The following is a 13,196-nucleotide window of genomic DNA, read 5'->3' on the forward strand; positions in this document are numbered from 1 at the left end:
TTTTTTTAAACTGATATCTTTTATTATTATAACTGATTTTCTTTTATTATTAAAAACTGATACTTCCCTTATTTAAAAATGATATCCTCATTATTATACTGATAAAATTCATTATTATTCTGATACATTTATTACTATTTGACATCCCATTATTATTCTGATACTTCCCCTTAAATTTTACTGATATCCTCCCTTTTTTTATACCTTTAAAAATTTCATTATTTTTCTGAAAATCCTCAAATTTTCCCTTTCTGATATCTTTTTATTATTATATGAAAATCCCCCATTATTATAAATGAAAATCCCTCATATTAACTGGAAAATCTTTTTATTATTTCTGAAAATCTTATTTTATAACCCGATATCTTTTAAATTTTTATAAATGATATCTTTCCAAATTATTATAATGATAATCTTTTATTATTTTCTGATATCCTCATTATTATACTGATATCCTTTTAATTAAATTTTTCCCGGAAAAACATTCAAAAACTATTCTGACTTTCCTTTTTTATCAATTTCTGAAAATCTTCATTATTATAAATGATATCCTCAATTTAAAAATTAAACTGAATTTTTTTTTTTTATTATTAAATTTTTTAAAAAATCAAAAAAACCAAAATAAAAAATTTTGTTTTTTTTTAAAATTTTTTTTTTTTTTTTTTTTTTATTTTTATTTTAACCCGAATATCCTCATTAAATTTAAACCCGATATCTTATTATTAAACTTGGGGTAAACCCAATGGGGGAATTTAAACCCCGAAATTTTTCATTAAACGGGGGAAACCTCATTAAAAACCGATAAACCCTTTTAATTTTTTTTTTAACCCGGGTATCCCCCCATTATTAAACTTTAAAATTTCCCCAAATTTTTAAACCGGGGGGGTTTCCATTATTAAAACTGGGGTATTTCCCCATTATTATAAAGAAATCTTTATTATTATTAAATGATATCTTTTATTTTTTAAAACTGATATCTTCAAATTTTTATACGATATTATTATTTTTCGAATTCCTCCCTTTTTATACTGGGTAATTCATTTTTTATTCTGATACATTTCAAATTTCTAAATTTTGACATCCTCATTAATTTTGAAAATCCCTTTATTATTAACTGATATCCTCCCTTAAATTTTACTGATATTTTCCTTAATTTTTCTGATTTTTCCCCATTATCATAAATTTATATTTTATTTTTATAATGGGGTATTTCCCCATTTATTATATGTATCCTCATTATTTATAACTGAAAATGTTCATTTTTATTCTGATTTTCCCTTTTTTTTTTTATCTGATATCCCTTTATTATTATATGATATTTCAATTTTTAACTGATTTTCTTCATTATTAAATTTTGATACATTCATTCTATTCCTGAAAATCCTCATTATTATTTTGAAAAACTTTTAATTATTATATGAATCCTCATTATTAAAATAGAAAAAATAAAATTTTTAATTTTTCCCTAAAAAATTAACCCTTTTATTTATTTTCAACAGTGGTTTTGAAAAAAAAATTTATGATGGCGGGAGCCCAAAAATGAAATATTGTAAATTTTTATGCCACAAAAAGAAAATAAATATGTATTTTGAAAAAATTGAAATTTTTTTGTTTTAAAATTTTAAAAACAAATTTTCCTTTTTTCTGGGGCATTAAAAATTTTCAAGACCCTTTCCCTTAAATTTTGGGGTATGGGGGAAAATTTAAAAAAAAAGTAGTCCGGCAAAAACACCAGTGAAAATACGGAAAATGTTTTCACTGCAAATGAAAAATAAATTTTTTTTAAAAGAGGGAAAAAACGGGGAAAAAGAAAATCGCATTTTTTTTAAGAATATTTTCTTTAAAATTTTTTTAAATGTATATAAAAAAACTGATATCCTCAAATTTTATTGTTACCCCCCATTATTTTCTGAAAATCTTTATTATTTTACTGAAAATGTACTTATCATTTTTATCCCTAAAATTTTCAATATCATTCTGGGAAATCGTTTTTATCAACATTTTTTTCTTACATAAAAAATTTTATCAGCAGATCCCTTTTTAAAAAAATAACTTAAAAAATTTTTACCCGCTATTACCCCTTTGGTAGTTTTTCCAAGGAAGAAAGGGTTCCCAGTAAATGGTGTAACTCTCCCAAAAAGATGGTTGGAAAAATAACCCCCCTATATGACGAAATATGTTGGGGGAAAAAACGTAAAAAAGAAAAACAAACATAAAATTTCTATTTTCCCCGTTTATTCCGGGGGAAACATTTTTTTTTTAAAAAAGAAAAACGAAAAGTTTTCAAATTAAAATAAAGGAAAAGGAAAAAAATTTCAGCCGGGAAATTTTTTAAAAATATTTGCCATACCATTTAATGTTAAAAAGACCCAGGGCGGTTTCAGAAAAAATTTAAAAATATAATAGACTCGATCCCTTTTTTTGGGGAAAATTTCTTTTAATTCTACCAAAAGGTTTTTTGTTTGGAAATTTTTTAAATTTTTTAAAAAACACAGGTGTCAAGTGCTGTGTGGCAGCTTAAAAAGTTGCCCCCTACTTAATTCCCTTTTTGTTATTTTTTTTGGGGCCTTTGGGGTCAAATTTAAAAACCACATATTAAAATATGAAAATTGTGTAGCAAAAGGGGGCAGGGGCGTGAGGGATGTTTTCAAATTTTTTAGTATCCCCTTTTACGATTTAAACAAAGAGTTGTAATTCTTTTGGGAAAATTTTTTGTGATTAAGCCCTTTCCCAGGGGGTCACTTTCTTTCCGGGGTTTTTGAAAATGAGAATGCCAAAAATTTTGTTTCGGGAAACTGCATTTCTTAAATTAAAAGGTTAAAAATCGATGTAGGGCCCTTTCCTTTAAAAAAAACGCCCTTTTTAAAAGTCAAATTTTACGATTTTCCAGCTTATTTAATGAGGAAAAATTCAGGTTTCCCTTTTTTACAAAGGGATAGGGAATTAGAGAAAGATGGGATCCCCCGGATGGTAAGAACTAAAACCTTTTTAAAAAGTTATTCCCCTTCCTGTGAAACAAAATTTTTAGAAACAGAAAACTTTTTTTTAAAGGGCCGGGCCGGGATTTTCAAAAAAAATAAAATTTTTTGTATGACTAAACTGGTATATATAAAAGGGAAATTTTTCCTTGTAAAAAGATTAATATAAATGCTGATTTTGTCCCCCCTCAAATTGCTTTTTCCGAATTTCAAAATTTAAAGTATTTTATCATAAAAGTTACGAACAGTAATTTTTTCTCCTGGATTTTTTGTATCGCCTTTTAAAACCCCAATCCAAAAATGTAATTTATTTCAGTGTTTTTTCCCAAAAGATATTATAAAATTAAAATATTACACGGTATTTTTCTGTCGTATTTATAAAAAAAAACAAGTTTTCATATTTAATTTTACTGGGGCCTTCAACTCAATTTTTTAGTGGCTAAAGAGGTTTAAATTTAATTTATGTTCCCCCAAATTAATAGTGATGATAATATAACTTGATTTCAACTTGGTATAACTTGGTTCCAAGTGATTCCAACAATGTTGCCAATTGGGTACCACTCAAGCCTAGGAAATATCTAAGCTCTAGCTCTAAGAAGATTATTTAAGTTTTATCTATACACATATAGGGATTAACAATGACCCGCCCCCTACAGGACGAAGAAAATTTTGTCCCCATGGCTTTTATTGAACAAACTTGGTAGACACTCACTAGAAACAATTATGCTTAATATCAAGCTCTTTGGGTTCTTTAACAGAAGATTTTTTAAATTTTTACCCTATATAACATATAAGGAAAATTCAAGATACCCTGGTGCGGGGCCAATTTTAACCCCAGGGCCCCTATTTCAACAAATGGTAGACACACATAAGAAAGGATGTTTCCAATGCTAAAATATCCTTAGCTCTAGCTCTTTAGGGTTTTTTAAAAAGAAGCGTTTTATAAGTTTTTTACTTATACATCAAGGGAAAAACAATCAATGCACCTGGGCGGGGCCAATTTTGACCCCATGGCTTTTAATTTTGAAACAGACTTTGGTAGACCCCACTAGAAGATGTTTCATGCTTAATTTGCTAAAGCTGGCTAGCTATTTTGGGTTCCCTTTAAAAAAAAGACCCCCCGGGCGGGGCCAATTTTTTGACCCCAGGGCATTTATTTTGAAACAAACTTGGTAGACACTGTTTAGATAATGTTTCATGCCAAAATATTTAATCTTAAGCTCTTTCGGATTAGTAAAAAGAAGACATTTTAAGTTTTTTCTTTCGGTTGCTGAATGGCAACACAGAGTTTCTGCTGGAATTAAATTCTTTGAACAAATTTTAAAGTTGACTACCAAAGGAACATTCCTGTGAAGTTTGAATGAAATTTTGCTTAGCAGGTTTATGAGGAGATGTTCGTTTAAGTAGAAGTTTAACGGCCGGACGGACGCAGGACGGAAAGCATCACTAAAGCTCACCATGCCACTTTACAACGTTACCGGTATGTACTGGCAGCTAAAGTCTTTGCTATATAGGGGAAATAGTGGGAAAGTAAATATTTTTAAAAAGTTTATACGCTCAACTTGTTCCCTGTAAGAGAGGTTACAAAAATAAATGATTACAAATCAATTTTGTACAATTTTATTATTTAAGAAAAGTCCACACAATTCATGCTATCAAAACCATTACAAAAACATGTTATTAATTTTTTTTAAGTACTAAATTTTAATAAAAAAACAGCATTATAAACAATTTCTGTCTAGAAGCTTCCATGATAAATAGAGGATATTGAATGAGTTGTAAGTTTAATATCCTAAATTTAATTGAACAAGTTGAATAAAATCATATTTATGCGAGCCTCTGGCGAGCATAATATTGTTTTTAATTCAACGAGTTCAAGTAAATTTTTTAGTATTGAATCTACACGAAGATATAATATTCTTTTTTATCACATACATAAAATAAGAACAGTAAAGCTGTCCAAAATGAGTAATTTTTCAACGACAGCGTTTATAGTGTAACGTTTAAACTATAAGCGCGCTTTATTAACGCTAATGTTTATATATTAGCGCAAATGACGTCAAATGTTTATACACTAGTGGTAATATTATTTTTATCTTAAACATGGCTTTATTACACTCCTGCGCCCGCGGTTTATGTGATAAGCCAGTTTCATAATAGCTTGAATGACTGGTTTTCCATAAAACATTTTTCAAGTTTAAAAACAGTCATGTTTTTATATATATGTATATGTACAATTGACATATTCAAGGGCATGAATCTTATCTTAACTTCATATTAGAATTGGTTTTTTAAGCATAAACATGGCCAAAATATATGTGTTAAAATCAAGTACATGCAATTTAAGGTTTAAAATGTACTAGATGGAAATTTAATCATATTGATGCATATTCATTAAAAACAGACATAGTTAATATTAAAATGTACAATTGACCAGAACATATTACAGCATGAACTTATACTTTTAACTTCATATAAAATTGTTTAAAATCGCATAAATATGGCCAATATAGATTTTTGTTATTAGTACATGTAAATTGTGTGTTTACAAATATACTAGAAATTATAAAAATCTTACATTCCAAGCCAAAAAACAAAACATGTTTGATGCATGTTTCAATAAGACATAACATTATAAGCATGAAATAAACATAACATTCATATACCCATTTTAAACATTAATAATCTTCAATGTAATTTTATATTGTTTACTTAATATACCCAGATGAAGTTTACTCAAATTCATATAATTTTAAAAAGTTTAAAGCACATTTCGCCTTCAGAAATGAATAGAAATTTTTTTTTTTGTAAATGGGCCAAATTGTGTTTTAAAAATTTGGTTTAAATTTTTGGGAAAAGTGCATTCTTTCCCCTCCCAAAAAAATTTGGAGTTTTTTTAATAGGGGAAGCAAAATGAAAACAAGGGGGCCAGGGTGGCCCTGGGGGTCGCTCCCCTTTTGGTAAAAATTTGGGGAGACATTCACTAAAAGGGATTTTTTCATCCAAATATCTTAGCTTAGTTTTTTGGGTTTTTCTTTAAAAGAAAATTTTTTAAAGTTTTAACTTTATCCCATTTAGGGAAAATCTTTTGCCCCCGGGGGGAAAAGGGCCCAAATTTTGCCCCCCAGGACTTTTATTTGAAAAAACCCTTGGAAAACACTACTGGGGAAGTTTGTTTATCCCAAATTTTTAAAGCCCCTAGCTTTTTGGGGTTTTTTTAAAATTTAGTTTTTTTTTAAATTTTTTTATTTAAAATGCATATGGGAAAATAAAATGCCCCCCTTGGGCGGGGCCAATTTTTGACCCAAAGGTTTTTTTTTTGGAACAAACTTGGTAAAACTCATTAAAAAAATTTTTCCCATGCCAAATATTAACCTACTCTTTGGGTTGTTTAAAAAAAAAGGGAAATTTAAATTTTTTTTTCTTTCGGTTCCCCAGGGGAAACCCGAGTTCTGCAGGGAAATTAAAAATTCTTTTGAAAAAATTTTTTTAAAAAGGTTACCCCCAAAAGGGAACATTCCCTTTTAGTTTTGAAAAATTTGGCTCCAGGGGTTTTGGGGAAAGAGGGTCATTTAAAGAAAAAATTTTTTAGGGAGGGGAAAACGGCCGAAGGGACGGGACGGAGGGACGGAACGAAAAGGGGGATAACAAAATCAAAAAAACCCAAATTTTAATTTGGACTTAAATATATAAAAACTTATTAAACCATCCCTTTGAAACTGGTTGCTAAAAGGGAAAAAAGAAACAAAATTTGGCAAAAGATATTTTGGCCATGTTTAAACTTTTAAAAAGGACATCAAAAATAAAACTTTTTAAAAAAACATACTGTTTTTCTAAGTTTAAGGGGCCCTTTTTAATAAAACATGAAAATCAAAAAAAACTGGGTATGGACAATGAAAAACCTTTGGATAAAAAAAAAGTAAGTTTTGGAAAAAAAAAGGGGTTTTGCTTTTTTTAAAGGTTTTAAGGGGCCTTTAAAACCCCAACAGATATAACTTTTTTAAGATTTACGTAGGATTTAAAAGGGTCCCAAAATCTTTCTTTAATATAAAAAAAATGTTTATCTTATTTTCAAAAAAGGGAAATTGCAATTTAGCAGGGTCACTTAAAACAAAAAATGATATATATAAAAGGGGGGATAATTTATTTTACATTTTGCACGTGTTCCCTTTTCTTTTCATTTTTTCCAATCTTCAGAAAAAAGTCACAGAAAATTTTTAAATATTTTTTTATATAAAACCCATATTTTAAATTCCGGGTACAGTTTTAACTAACACCCAAGCAACAAAAAAATAATTTAATCTTTAATAAAATGTAGTTATTTTTTAAATTTTTCTGAAAAATTTTAATTTTCGGGTTTTTAGCACCCAATATGAACCCACAAAACCCAGGCTAAACTAATTTCATCACAAATGAAAAAGAAATTTGTTTTAATTGATGGGTTTAAACCCAAAAACATTTATACTGATTTAAAATTTAAAAAATGTACATTTTCTCGTGCCCCAATTTATTTAAAAAAGCTAGGCAACCCTTTAAAATGGAAATTTTTTTTTAAAATTTAACGGTACTTAAAATGTGCGAAAATAAAGAAATAAAGAAGAAAAATTTTAACATTTTTACTGAAAATTAAAAATAAGCTGAGTAATTATAAAAACTGACAGATATTTCTGTCATAATTAATTTAAAAAACCCCTTTAAAAATTTTTTTGTAAACATTCTTTAATCTTGAAATAAAAAAATTTAAAACCTATGGCTGTCGGGGTGAAAATGAAAATTTGGATTCCAGAAAAATGGTTTTCCCCAAGGGGCAGTAAAATGAACTGGTAAATTTTTCCTAAGGAAACCCAAAAAAGGGAAATATATCCCCGGGGTTTGCTACTGAAAACTGGCAATATTTTTTTTAAAAAGGGACCCGAGTATTTGGTATATTTCTGAAAGGGACGGGAAAAAGTACGGGTTAAACATTTTGATAACAAGGGGTTTGGGTTTTTTGGGCCCAAATGGGGCAGACGGAACTGGTTTTTCCCCCCAAAGGGGGCGAGTGGAAACAAACTGAGTGGTAATTCCTCAAAGGGCGATACATACCCCCAAAGGCCAATAGCCTAAAATTTTGCTATTTACCCGGGCTCCCTTCCCCTTAATTATAGCTGGAAAAAACCTTAAAAAACTTATCTATCCCCAGCCCATTTTGATGACGTCAAAAGGGTTTACAGCAAAAAAAAACCCTACTTTAGATTTTATTTTATGGGGGGAAAAAAGAAAAAATGAAACCTTTTTAATATTCTAAAAACATGTTTTAAAAGCAGGAAAAATAAAAATAAAATGGTTGATGTCGGATGGAGAAGGTTTATCAGGTGAGCGAAAAAGCTGTAAAACCCAAAATTTTTAAATTTGCTAATACAAATGTTCGCGGGGTTTTGGGGAGGTCGGGGCATATTCGGAAAAATTAATTTTTCCGCGTTTTCTTGATTTTTAGAAAAAAAAAAATTCGCGGTTTTTGGAAAAATCCGATGGGGGGCCCTAAAAAAACATTAAACCACTATTAAAATTTTAATAAATTTAGGGTTTTTTATTGGTGGCTTAAAAAGGGGTTAACAATACGCCCTAGCCTTATATTGTATTGGTTTAAGGGGAATTGTAAATCACAATTTAGCCAAAACATTTTTTCTTAATATATGTACATGTACGCATCGTTCGTCTGTTCGCCTCTTCCAGCTCGCTGGAAAAAACACATGCTCTGTATTAGTACCCTATTACGGAACGTTGATTGACAAAAGGCGCCTACTAGTATTTTTTTATAAACTGGGTATTTAAAATGTGGATGTTTATTTTGATTTATATATTTTGACATAGAGTTTCTTTGATATTTTTAAAATGTTAGTCGTTTATTTTTATTTGTGTTTTTTTTTTAAATTGCCCCTTTTTTTATGGGCAAAAAATTATTCGTAAAATTCATACTTCCTAACAGGTTTCCCGTAAAATTTTTGGGGAATATTATCCGGTCAAGTAGCTTTGGCATGAACAACGTCTAAAAATAAAAATTTCTCTCCCAAATTTATTCGCGAAATTGTGCGGACTTATTCGCGAAACAAATATTCGCGGTTCGTGGCCATCCGCGAATAAAGCGAATATTAATTGGTTGCGAAATATTCGTTGGGTTTCTGTTATAATTGGGCGAGCCCCTTTTAACGAGCCCAAGATTCACTTTCGCAGCAAACTGAGTAAAACTTCTCCATCCCGACATCAACCATTTTATTTTCTATATATCCTCAACGTGCAGCATATAGCTGGTATATATCCTATCCCCACGGTCCACTGCTGCAAACGTGTATGTATACCAAAGGGACTGCAGAGATCTGGTAAATATATCCACTATGGGACAGCAGAGAGGCAAAAAACAAAGTTTGAAGGGTTTGCAATATGAACTTGCACCTGACAGCCATGTGTTAAACATTGTAAATATATATTTTATATTTAAGGATATATAATGGGTAAAGTTATAAAAGGATACATAATATGTATAACAGTATACACTAGTACATCCAAATTAACAGTTTATTCTTTCCTCTGGGGGTTATCTTTACAATTTACAAATAATACACATTTAAAGTTCTGTTAAAGGAGCTCCACTGAGGTCTAAAAGAATAAACATAGAACATCCAAAACAGATCAAATTGGGTACTTAATACTAAAACAAAACGGCCATGGTGGTCCTGAAAACGCTCCCCTGTATATGGGCCCCAGGCGGGGCCAATTTTAACCCAGGGGGCTATTATTTGAACAAACTTGGTAGACACCCATTTGAAGATGTTTCTTGATAAATATGTAAGCTCTAGCTCTAAGAAGATTTTTAAGTTTTTACTATACACATATAGGGAAAATCAATGCCCCCTCCCCCTCTGGGGGCAGGGCCAAGTTTTTGCCAAGGGCTTTTATTTGAACAAACTTGGTAGACACTCACTAGAAGATATTTTTTAAGTTTTTACTATACACATATAAGGAAAATCAATGACCCCCGGGGCGGGGCCAATTTTAACCCCAGGACCTTTATTTGAACAAAAATGGTAGACACCCATTAGAAAATGTTTCATGCTAAATATCTTAACTCTAGCTATTTGGTTTTTTAAAGAGGATTATTTAAGTTTTTACTATATACAAGTAAGGAAAATCAATGACCCCGGGCGGGGCCAATATTGACAGCAGGGCTTTCATTTGTACAAACTCGGTAGACACTGACTAGACAATGTTTCATGCAAAATATTGAAGCTCCAGCTCTTTCGTTTTTTTTAAAGAAGATCTTTTAAGTTTTTTATTTTTGTTGTCATGGCAACCAGAGTTCTGCATGGAATTAAATTCTTTGAACAGTTTTTAAAATTGACTACCAAAGGAACATTCCTGTGAAGTTTGGATGAAATTGGCTAAGCAGTTTATGAGGATATGTCGTTTAAAGTAAAATTTTACTGATGGACAGACCCCAGACGTAAAGCGATCACCAAAGCTCACCATGTCACTATAAGACAGGCGAGCTAAAAATATAAAAATAATACTAAAGAAAAATACTCAGAATTTAATTGAAAATCGATATTCATTAAGCATAATTTTCAAACAAAGTTAACCTACAAAGATTTAAACAAAATTTTGAACAACAAGAGCTGTTGACAGCAAAGTGCCCTCAACTATCCACATTGATGGACATTGCAGAATTTTTTAGCTTTAAAAAGGGAAAATAATTCTGTCAAATATCTATGTGCTCGGACAGTGACTTCCTATTACTCTCATATATGTGTGTGAAGTTCTAATCCACTCTTATACGTAAAAACTTAACCAAGATTTTTTAAGTGGTAAAAGGTGCATAAATATGAGGAAAAAAATATCAGAGGTATGGGATTTGTGTTAGTCATGTTAAATAATTTAAGAGAGCAAGCATGTCAATTGTCATTTTTGCCTTCAGTAGTTCTTTAGATACCAACTTGCACACATAAAAGTAACCCAAGTTTGTCGCCAATGCTAAACTTGGGTAAGTACTATATAGCATTCACTGAATAGTTGAGCTAAAATGATTACTAGTATTTTGGAAAAATAAAGTGAGCAAAAAATCTGAGGTTTCTCACACAAGTTATTAAAATAGACTTTCATCAAAAGTAATAGATCCTCGTCAAATAGTATGAAACCTCAAAAACATAACTCCCATCCTATCATGTCAAAAAAATCCCCAAGAAAATATAATCCTTAGTGGAGTCCCTTTAACTTTACACTTTGAGTACATGTATATACTTACTGACAATATTAACTTGTATTAATCGTTTTGCATAATAATAATTCTTATTACTTTTTTACAATCTCTACAATATAAAACAATCAATTAAGAAGGAATCTCTAAAATATAACAAGTAAACGGTGCTCACCTCAATGAAAAAGAAATATTACCATTCCATTGTCCTATATATCATCTAACAGGTATTTATATATAAAACTTACCATTCCTCTATAGCATATAATCCTATATACTATTATATCATATCAATATATATACCATTCCATTGTCCATTATATCATATAACTTGTATTAATATAAATAATTCCACTGTCTAAATGTTGTATAACAGGTATTTACATATAACATTCCTTTGTCTTATATAACATATAACTGGTATTCATTTATACCATTCCATTTTCCTTTACATCTTATAACTGGTATTGATATATACCATTTCCTTTGCATATTTGATATATTACATATATGCTATTTTTATATACCAAATACTTGTCCTATATATCATATAACTGGTATTAATATAAATAATTCCATTCTCTAAATATTGTATAACAGGTATATACATATAATATTCTTTTGTCTTACAGTATGTAACATATAACTGGTAATCATATATACCATTTCCGTGTCCTATATATCATATAACTGGCATTTATATAGACCATTCACTTGTCTTATAACTGGTATTCATTTATACTATTCCCTTGTCCTATATACCATATAACTGGTATTCAAATAACTCATTCCCTTGTCCTATATATCATATAACTGGTATTTATAAATACCATTCACTTTTCCTATATATCATATAACTGGTATGTATAAATACCATTCACTTTTCCTATATATCTCCTTTTCCTATCATATCATATAGCTGGTATTTGAATGTTAAATTAATCTTTTACTTTTTCTGACCTTGTACATTAAACATCTGTGGTATGATATGCCATTATATTTACTTATTCATTAATTTATTTAATTGTTTATTTTGTTTGTTTGTTTGTTTCATTTTACGCTTTTTCCCAACAGTATTTCAGTCATATAGGCGGGTAGTTTCCTAACCATCGTTCCTGGAGAGTTACACCAGTACTAGACTACCTTCCTCTGCGCTAAACTACCAAAGCATCTCCCGGGGATCGAACCCACGTCAGAGAGGTAACTGAATTAGAAGTCATCGACTCTTACCCATAGACCACGGAGGCTTATAATTGTTTATTTACATATCTATTTATGTATTCATAATTAGAAAATTACTTTCTTCAAATCACTTATTTTTTTCAAAAACCATCCCTGATCTTTAAAAAAATAACTTTACCTTTATTTTCTTTATATTTCACTACATTACTTTCATTTATTTATTTAAATACACATTTGAATATTACTTTCATCAATTTCAATATTACTACAATGATCAGAAATTGATATTTAATTAACCGTTTTGATGATTGTTATTTATCATATTGTATTATATTCATTATTTATTATATCAATATGTAACTTTGTTTTTTTGTTGTTGTTTTTTTTTAGCTGATAATGTTTATTTTAATAATTATGTCTTTTATCATGAAATAATTTAGACTAAGCACTATGTTAACTGCATGTATTCTCTCTCACTATGTTAAAAATTCATATCATTTTTTTTTTGTTGAAAATGAAAAACTAAATTCATCATCTCTTTTAACATGCAATAATTTAGTTTAAATAACACCTGTATACTTTATCACTTTTTTGTTGAAAATTCAAAGTTATAACCATCATGTTTAACATGAAATAATTGATCCTTATCTTTTACATACTGTATAGCATCTTTTCCCTTCTCTCCTCCTAGTCCTTGTAATATCAATGTAAACCTATCATCATTAAACTCCTCACCATCTCCTGTTATATAACAGCTTTTTACATACACATCTACAGTATGAGGAATATGAGGAAGACTATCAACA

This window comes from Ruditapes philippinarum, unplaced genomic scaffold (genome assembly GCF_026571515.1).
Source record: "Ruditapes philippinarum isolate M1 unplaced genomic scaffold, ASM2657151v2 ctg1142_1_1_1_1, whole genome shotgun sequence".
In the NCBI taxonomy this organism is placed as follows: domain Eukaryota; kingdom Metazoa; phylum Mollusca; class Bivalvia; order Venerida; family Veneridae; genus Ruditapes; species Ruditapes philippinarum.